This window comes from Rhineura floridana, chromosome 5 (assembly GCF_030035675.1).
Source record: "Rhineura floridana isolate rRhiFlo1 chromosome 5, rRhiFlo1.hap2, whole genome shotgun sequence".
NCBI lineage: Eukaryota > Metazoa > Chordata > Lepidosauria > Squamata > Rhineuridae > Rhineura > Rhineura floridana.
Genome location: NC_084484.1, coordinates 26,435,807 through 26,445,843, shown reverse-complemented (window position 1 = coordinate 26,445,843; position 10,037 = coordinate 26,435,807). Strand labels below are relative to the sequence as shown.

At 40.4% G+C, this 10,037-nt stretch overlaps 1 non-coding gene across 1 annotated transcript; it reads left to right on the top strand.

Moving 5' to 3' along the window:
• The first annotated feature begins 2,385 nt into the window (after nt 1–2,385).
• On the top strand, nt 2,386–2,454 carry TRNAV-CAC (transfer RNA valine (anticodon CAC)). Its single transcript has one exon. It is a non-coding gene; the product is annotated as a tRNA-Val (tRNA).
• The last annotated feature ends 7,583 nt before the right edge of the window (nt 2,455–10,037 follow it).

The window sequence follows — 10,037 nt, the reverse complement described above, 5'->3', positions numbered from 1 at the left end:
ACTATATCTACTCAGAAGTAAGTCCTGTTGAGTTCTCTGGGGCGTAGTCCCTTAGTAAGTGTGTAAGTGTGGTATCCTTCTGGGGAGACTCGCTGATCTGGGAGTTGGAGGTACTGCGTGGCAGTGGTTCTACTCCTACTTGGCGGGTCGCCTCCAGAAGGTAGTGCTTTTTAACATCTACATGAAGCCACTGGGTGCGGTCATCAGGAGTTTTGGAGTGCGTTGCCACCAGTATGCTGATGACACGCAGCTCTACTCCTGTTCATCTTTTTCAGGTGAGGCTGTCAAGGTGCTGAACCGATTTAATGCATATTCAATCAATTTAATGCATTTTACATTTAATATTTAGTACTGAGTTTTGTAGTTGTTTATATGTTTAATTATGTTTAGGTATTTTTGGTATAATTTTTAAGTTTAATATATGTTTTTAAATTGTATATTGGATGTTATATGTTGTGAACCGCCCAGAGAGCTTCGGCTATGGGGCGGTATAGAAATATAATTAATAAATAAATAAAATAAATTTAGAATTGCAGCCTTCAGGGGCATCCATCTTTACTCCCGAATGCTTCTATCTAACACCTCCACAACACTAGGCTCCTTTCTTCCTACAGTGGCCTTCTGGTGACTGGCCTGGCCTGAGGGCACTTAAACCCTTCTTGCCAAAAGCAAATGGGCTAGATTAAATGTTCCCTACCCAGGCTCCATCTTTTAGCTAAGACTTCTATCTTAATTTCCAATCAGAGAATTTTTTAAAAATTGTATGCTCCAAGCAACTGTGATTGATGCTTAATGTATCATGATTAATGACTTCACTAGGGCCCACCCCTGTGACATCACTTGGGCCCAGCCCCCTGACATCACTAGGGCCGACCCCTGAAATCTCAGGTTTTTGGATGCTTCTGACCTGGCAACCCTAATTGTGAGTATAGTGAGTTCTTTAAAAGAGTAAAGAGTAACTTAGGATAGCCATTTTCCAAATCACTTTAAGTTATCTCTTGTTTCACCCTTTAGCAATAAGCATCCAATCCTTCCCTGATCATTATAATAACTGCTGAATAAACAACTCTTACTTCTTACTGCAGGCAAACAAGAATGCTTCTTTATTGTTGAGTGGGTAGAGAATACAAATGAAACTGAAAAGCAGAGTACTTTTTCAAGACTGGTGAAAAGGCTGGAATCTTGCTCCTGCCCATGATAAGTTCTAAAACGAATCCCATGACGGTCAGATTATTTTATGATGTTTGGATTTTTGTTTTGAAAATTTTTTAAGTGAGAAACTGTAATCATAGTCTAGGTTCAATTTGTTGTTTTTCCTGTGTGTGGGGAGAAGACATCTACTCTGTCTAGAGGGGTTCTTTTCTGTTGTTCTTTATCCACCCAAAGGTACCCATGGTGCTTCCATGGCAAACTGAAGGTCATGCCTCAATCAAGACAGACCAAACTGTTGAGTTCCCTTGCATCATCCACAGAACATCCTTCTTTGGCTGAAAGGATGGCACTTGGTACGGTTCTCCTCTGAGCAGCCCAGCAGGCCCAAGGCAACTCACTTGCCCTTCCCACATTCTGGTGGGAAAGAAATTCCTTGGATGCAAGGGAGGGAACTTGGGTGACTACAATTTTGGGGTTAGCTAGCAAGGGTAGCCAAATATTGTAGATTCCTGTAAGGCACAAATGTAATACTAGGGGCTCAGCCCCTGCTCATTTCACTTGCCAACCCCACCTATTGTCGCCAGCACTTCACCCCTCCCTCTCCCTCTCCCCCCATAGATCCCTCCCTCCCCCTGCTCACTGGTCACTAGTGTTCATCCCCACCACAGGCCACCTGCGCTCCCTTCCCTGCTCCCCATGGGTCACCAAAGCTCCCTCTCCCTCCCTCATGGATCAACAGCCCACCCTCCCCCATGGGTCACCAGCCCCCTCCCCCATCACAGGTCACCAGCTCCCTCCCCATCACAGGTCACCACCCCTCCCTCCTTCCTCCCTCCCCTCACAGGTCAACCCACCCCTCCTTCCTCCCCAGACACTTACCCTCCACGTACCACACTTTTCCATTGTCTTTTAGACCCAAATCCAGATACTGTAGGGAAGATGCATTGTCTGGGACCAGTAAAGATGCACCATGTTGTCCTGGTCTAGTATTGCCTTATGAAGCATCTGAGCCTTACTGTATTGGTAGAGGAAGGTTTTTTAAATCATTGAATATGTTTTATATTTCTTGCAATTTTACCATTATATTTTATAGAAGTGATTAATTTTTTCTTTTGTTCACAGTGTATTAACTTAGCCAATAATGTACTTGGTTTATTGCTATTTTAAAAATATTTTGCCAGTTCATTTGTGTGTTTAATTTCTAATTAAGGGCCATAGCTCAGTCAGGCAAGGGCCGTAGCTCAGTGGTAGAGCATCTGCTTCACATGCAGAAGGTCCCAGGTTCAATCCCTGGCATCTCCAGGAAGGGATGGGAGAAATTCCCTGCCTGAAACCCTGGAGAGCTGCTGCCAGTCAGTGTAGGCAATACTGAGTGACATGGACTGATGATCTGTCTTGGTAAAAGGGAGCTCCCTAAGTTCCCATGTTTTGATATAAGTGTTGTTTAAGTATAATTATAAATATGTAAGTATAATAAAGCAAATAATTTAATCCAAAATGCTTTATGCCCAACTCTCTTTTAATATTTACTATAGTTGGTACCCATATTTTCATTTCTTCCTTCAATATTTTATCAAGTTACAGGAGTGCAGTCAATTTTATAACTTCCAATTGTTCCCATATTTACCTAATTAATTCTGTTTTCTTTGGGCCTCTCTCCTGTTTCCACATTTTAACAAAGAGTATCCTAGTAATTGTAAGTATATAAATTTTTTAATGCTCTCTTGCCCTTGCATATAATTTAAAAGACAAAGGATCTTTTAAACGTTGAACATTTCTTTAACTTTTTCTTCAACCATTCTCCAGAAATGCTTTCCCGTAATCCCATATGCAAAAAATCTCTGTTGTGTTCCTGACAAACCCAGCACTTTCCATCTCCAGTTTTGCTTATCATTTTACTTCTCCAGCGGGTCTAATACCATTGCCATCTCTATACACTTCTCTTTATGCAATATCGAAATAAAAAAATTGGACCCTTTTGGGAATACAAATTGCCACACTTCTTCAGGAATCTCCATATTCAGATGTTTATTCCATTTTTGCATGAAATGGTATGGGTTTGCTCTAGTTTTTTCCTTTAACATCTGATACAACTTTTTTTAAAAGTCTAGGCCCCTCCAATATTATTGGAATCTCAAATTTGGTCTTTTCCTTCCAGATCTCCAGATTCCTAATCAGCTGATGAAGAAACAATTTTATCTGTATAAACTGAAAAATAGGTGATCTCTCTTTAATTTAACTCTTAATTGAGCCACTGTTTTTATCTCTTTCCAGTCTTGAAAAGTCTCCAGATTCATGTCTTTCCATATTTAAAAATTTCCTAGTTGACCTTTCTGATTAAACCTTTCATCATCCATTAAAGAAGCAAGAGGGGAAGTTTTGGGTGATAAACTTTATTAATACTGATCCCATATTTCCAAGCAGGTATCTATTACAGTATGTCTTATCTCCCTCTATGCACAGATTTCCTGATCATAAGCCTTTTTCATTACCATTCTGCATATAAATACTTTACTAGCACCCCAAATATGGACCCATTCAATATCTGGTGTTGTATTAAACTGGAAATATTCCTACATTGCCCTCTTAATTTCTGATGCTATCTCTGGATCCTGCAGTAAAATGTATTATAACTTCATTGTTGACTATTTAATTCTTGAAACAATTTTATACTAAGTATCACTGGTACACGATCAGCATAAGCAAATGTTTGAATATCCCTTAAGATATTTTTTTATTAGGGTTGGTGAAATAAGGAAAAAAAGTCTATCCTTGAATAAAAAGTATGACGGTTGAAATAAAATGTATAATGCTAATTATCATTAAGAAATCTACATGGATCTAATATATTTAGATTTTCTACCCACTATTGAAAAGTTTTTGGTAACATACAGGAGGATTTTCCTAATGTTTTTGTTCTAAGTTCTTATTTTATATTTCATTAAAATTCCCACACCTAATGATCATATGTCCTTTAGAATTCATTTCTACTAATTACATCAGATTCTGATTAAATTTATTCTGATTTGTGTCAGGGATATAAACAATGGCCACAGTCAGATACTGTCCTTGAATAATTGCTAGCAAAATAATTTATTATGATGATGGAAGATATATTATTATGGTAGCAAATGTTCATGAACAGGATCTAACTTTAGCCATTGTCTACACTCCTAACACAAATCAGAATACATTTAATCAAAACTTCATGTTGAATAGTGGTTAAACCATTTTTGAGGGAAAAAATAGCTGTGTGTCAGGGAGCAAAAGTAAGATTCTTCTTCATCAAGTGATGAGGCAAGGACTCCAGACTGGAAGGGGAAGGGCACACAGGGCCAACCCAAGAAGTGCAGCTATCAGATGAACCTGTGTCGCACGCACCCCCCCTCCCTGGTCCAAGGATGTGGCACTGCCATCCTCTGACTCAGAGGACTCCACTGTAGAAGATCCAGAAAGACCTGAGGCTCCGTCGCAAAAGGCGATTACTGGAGAAGGTCAGCCCCTTTCAGAAAAGCAGGTTAGTGCTAACAATCAGGCTGCTTCTGTTGCTACTACTATATAAGGGCTCAGGCTGAGCTTGTTCCTTGTTGGAGCAACTTCAGGACTCTGTGTTCCCTAGAGCACTGCCTAAGCCTTGAATCCAGTCTGAACCCAGGGCTGGGTTATCCATTAGGCTTAGTAGGCTGAAGCCTAGGGGCCCGGAGCTCTTAGGGGCCCATGCATAAGCTAAAAAAAAATTATAATACCACCCGCCATCCCCCCGCTTCACTTACCTTTTTCTCCACTGTTTTTTGCCGTTTGCCATCAATCAAGAAGGTGGCCGAGGTTTCCCTAAGGGGCTGAAGCCTCTGCCGCCATCTTGATTGATGGCAAACCTGCGCACACAGTGCGCGCAGCCACAAAAAAAGCAGAAAGCTAGGTGAAGCGGGGGGGATGGGATGGGACGGAGGGTGGCTCAGAAGCTCCTGTTCTGCGATCTCTCCTGATATTGCCTAAGAGGAGAAGGGGGGCCCAAACACCAGTCAGCCTAGGGGCCCTCCTCAGCTTAATCCGGCCCCGCCTGAACCCTGTCTCACCTTACACTCCAGCCGGCTGCACCAAACCACAGAACACCATCCATCTTTTTTGCTAGAGAATTTAAGTGTTTCAAGTGTAGCTCATTATGCTTTCTTATATGAGTTTCCAAAATCAAATAAACATCAGTTTTTCTCTTTTTTGAGTGTTTTGGCATACTTCTTTTATTTGATTGCAGAGTTTAAACTTTTTGAGTTAAATGTAAAAAAATCTGTTAAATTTATAAAGCCATATTTGCTCCAGATGTTTTTTTGGGGGGAAACCCAGAAAGATTTGGGGGGGGCTGCAGGGAAGGAGAACTGTTGTGCAAGCGGACATCCTTGCATTAACAGGATGACTTTGTTAGATATAACTCTTTGGGGTTTTTTTATTAACTGTGCTGTTGCATCTTTGAGTTTCTTAGAATTCCTTGAAACCTGTCCAATATTATATTCAATTTGATACTTGTTTTAAAATCATTTTTGTCAATTTTACTTTTTATTCTTTTACCACATTCTTTTACTTTTTCATCTATCTTTTAATCTTTCTCAAACTTTTTTCTCAATTTTTCAATCCCTTAGAAATAAATATTTTTAAAGAATCCATCAAGGGATCTCTCTTCCTCCTCCTGTAGGAAGTTTCTTTTTTCCCCTTCAACATGCAGCCAGATAATTTTTACATATATTTTGCAATTTCAAAATATCTTAATATTTTAAAAAACAATTCTTCGTCAAAGTATCAATTATTTACAGGTCAGATATAAATCTGTCTTTCTTAATATTGTTTGTACAGATATATAACTTCTCACCTTTGCTTAAATTAATATTGAAGCATTAATTAATTATATTTAATCCTAGTATCTCAACTTGGTCAATTCAACATTTCGTCAGACAATTCATTAATCATAGAGAATATTTTCCAACTTAAATCACTTATTCAATCAAATCCTCAAAACATCCAAATTAATTTTATATCTTGAATCAGCCAGTTTGATTTTATCAATTCATCAAGTATCTAGATCAGCCTTTCCCAACTAGTGGGCCACCAGATGTTGTTCGACCACAATCCCCATCTTTCCTGACCATTGGCAATGCTGGCTGAGGCTGATGGGAGTTGTGGTCCAACAACATCTGGTGGCCCACTAGTTGGGAAAGGCTGATCTAGATTAATTTCTCCAAGCATCCAAGACCAATCAGTCCACAAATCAGTATCTTAAATCAATCCATTAAACTGTCAAGTCCAATCAGTTCCAATTAAAGCACTTTTTATTCATTAGCTTGACAATATGGATCTTCTTAATGATTAATCAGCAATCAAGTTTAAAAATGCATAAGTTCTGAGAGAAGTTACTCATATATATCTTTAGTTAGTCCAATTTTACATTGAATATCTTAATGTAATCTACTTTTCTCTGTAGTCTTTATCTATACATCTGAATTTAAGGGTTGTAGCCAATGAAATCTTTCCATTCATGCAAGGACTTCCACTTGAATAATGGAACTTCGCTTCCTTCTCTCAATCCACCAAATTTGTTCTGGATTTCCCCCAACTCTAAGAGCAGATTTAGGAGGGTGCAGGCAGGTGGTGCAAACAGAGGAAAGAGAGAGGGAATCCCATTGGACTTCTGCTTGTGCAAAAGTGACAACTTTGTTGGATACAACCTTAAATGTCCATTATCCAGGAGCAAGGTGTAATACCAACAATCTCTAAGTCTGTGTTTAATGGACAAACCTTACAGAATGCATTGGTAAAACTTTCTCCAAAGTTCAGCAGTCAAAAGACATCTTGTGTACGTCAAATATGTAAAATGTCTTTTCTCCTTTCTTTTGCTTCTTGTCTGTTTGTAGTGTGCACTGAAGGTGTTGCCTCCTGCATCCTCCAGGAAGATATAAGAACTAGGCGGAATCTTGCAAGTGTGTGCCTGAGTCTGCCTGCCCTCCAACTGGGATACATTCTGGAAAATGGAAATGGACTGCCTTCAAGTGGATTCCGACTTATGGTGACCCTACGAATAGGGTTTTCATGGTAAGCGGTATTCAGAGGGGGTTTACCATTGCCCTCCTCTGAGGCTGAGAGGCAGTGATTGGCCCAAGGTCACCCAGTGAGCTTCGTGGCTGTGTGGGGATTCGAACCCTGGTTTCCCGGGTCGTAGTCCAACACTCTAACCACTATGCCCCATTGGCAGCAGGAAACCCCAGAGGAAACTGAGTGATTTGTCTCCTCCCTGCTTATCCCAGGTCTTCTTCTTAAAGGGGAGAGGGTAATACATTTCTGGCACTTCCTTCCCCAACTTCCTAAAAGATATGCTTTTTGCGAGAAGGGAATTAAGACCCTGGATTGGGAAAAGTGTTTATCATCTCCTTCTCAGGACCTGGAAGCTGTGGGGCATCCCTCCTTCAGGCTCTGCCCATCCAGATTGGCAGACCTCTTTAGATAGCATCACTTAATGCTAGATTTAATTAATTTTCATTGTTAAGAGTCTCCTGTTTTTCCAGTGGTGTGAAGGGAACTCTTTTGGAATTGGAATATGAACAGCAAGTTCTGTAAACGTATCTGAATGATCCAGTTTTCATCATTCTGGACCTAGAATGTAGGACTCTATTGCAGAGTTAGAATTTTGAGATGACTTAGCTCAAATAACCAAGGTAATCACACAACATTATGCAATGTATGAGTTTTGGAAGGTTATGGTTCACTGTTGGGGAAGAGTTCAGTACTCCTTGCTAAGTCTAGTTGTATACAAGCAATGTATGAGCCATAGTCTCTCCTCCTGTTCTGGGGTTTCTTTCTCAACAATATATCAGTGCAACAGGAGAAAGAAACCAGAAAAGAAAAATTGCTTTAGACATCTGCCCTGATCTGTAATTCTGTTTTTCCAGAAGTAAATCGGCTTTATGTGGCCACCTGTTTGAGAGCAGGAGGATGGATAAAAATAGCTTTGTATTAAGACACAGCTTACAAAGACACTTAAGAAAAAAAGAGAAGAAACTTTTGCAGACTGCATTTAAAATACAATTAGGTATGCTGGCCTTGGGGAGTCTGGTCCAAAGCCCAAAACCGTCACAGTGTGCAGTGCATTTCAATCATGGTGTGATAAGCATGTTTTGCATAAGTAATCTCTTTCCTCTCAAATTCACATTACAGGCATCCACAGGCCAGAGTATATGCATGTTATATATGAACTTCATGACATTTTCCCACCAAGACCATTTCATCATTTCAAAGGGCCCAGTATCCTGTTATCTTCATGGGAGTGACACAGGAGTTGCTCCAGAGCAGGAAAATGGAACTTCAGGAGCCCTGAATCCAGCAGTGGATGGCAGGGTGCACCAACGGCACTTACCTGACCTCCAGGCACTGGAGTTGCTGCTACTTACTGTGAGGGAGCGTGGGAGGGGCAAGATGGTGAGGAGCTCAGTGCTGTGCAAATGTACCAGCAGGGCCAATAAGGCATTCCTTTCAGTGTGATTGCAGAACACTGACGTCCCCACTGCCTTGTCCACCCATGCTCCCTCCCAGCAAGCAGCAGCAACTCCACTGCTGGGAAGTCAGGTAAGTGTTCCTGCCTCACTCTGCCATTCATTACTGCCTGAATCATATGAGAAGGGCACATAGTATGCCTCATCCCCACATTAGTGTTGCCCCTCCTGTAAACTGGGGCAACATCTTGTATATGGGCTCCTTGTGTTGTGTGGGACTTCCTGCATTATCTTCGTGCAGCAGGAAGAAGCTGTACTCCAATGGCTCCCATACACTTAAAATATAGCTCTAGATGCTCCCACCACTGCCTGAGGTGAGATGAATGGTGACTGGGAAGAGGGCTTAGTTGTGGCACCTTTCCGCCTGAAACACTTTCCCCAGGAGACTCAAGTGATGTCTTCTCTTTTTCGTGCCAGGCAAAGAAGTTTTTTTTTAAAAAAAATCCCAGCCTTTGAGTTGCTTGTGACATGCAGCCTTGCTATCTGCTCTTTCATTTTCATTAAAAAAAAATTTTTTTTGCATTGTTCTACTGATTTTTGAAATTGCATTTGTTTGCCACCCTTGAGGTTGGGACACACATCTGTAAAGTAAAATATCAAACAGTGGGTTGCCTAAGATAACCTTACCTGTGTCTTTGAGCTATTGTATTATCTCTTGCAAATAGAGAGAAGCAGCCAGAACTGTTTCATGTGACCAAGAGTCTAACAAAAATATAGGATCCAATAGTCCTGACAACTCATAGTGGCAAGGAACATACTAGTGTTTGAGTCCCTGAAATAGCTAAGCCATCTAGTGGCCAGTGTGTGAAGTGGGCCTTTCACATTTTGTTTATGTGTATATTCACTAATATGCAAAAAACTTTGCGGTTTAAGAACGTACCTACAGCCAACAGATATTTCTATCAAACTTTAAAAAGCAGGGAAATTGGGCAGATATAGTGAATGCACCAGGAGGAGCAGAAGACCTGACCTCCTCTCTGAAATATTGGACTGCCCTACACATTTGTAAAAATGCCAACACAATTTGAGTTGGTCTTTCACAGTCCAATCCACTTCCTGTGAAGCTTGGAAGAATTTGGTAACGTGCGAGCATATGGTGAGTGATGGCAACACCTGCCATCTCCGAAGATAGAGAATTACATTTTTGCATGTTTGTTGGTGTTCTTCTTACTTTGCTTCTTTTCTGTGTTCCTCCTGTTTCTACAGAGAATCTAACTTAGAAAATTATATTTCTCTCATTATTCATCGTAGAACTCTGTGTCAAATTTATTTTTATTAATTTAAAAGCCTTTTATTTGGTTGATGTCATATGATGGTGAAGATAGCCTTTTTGTTTCATACTGGAGGTTATGC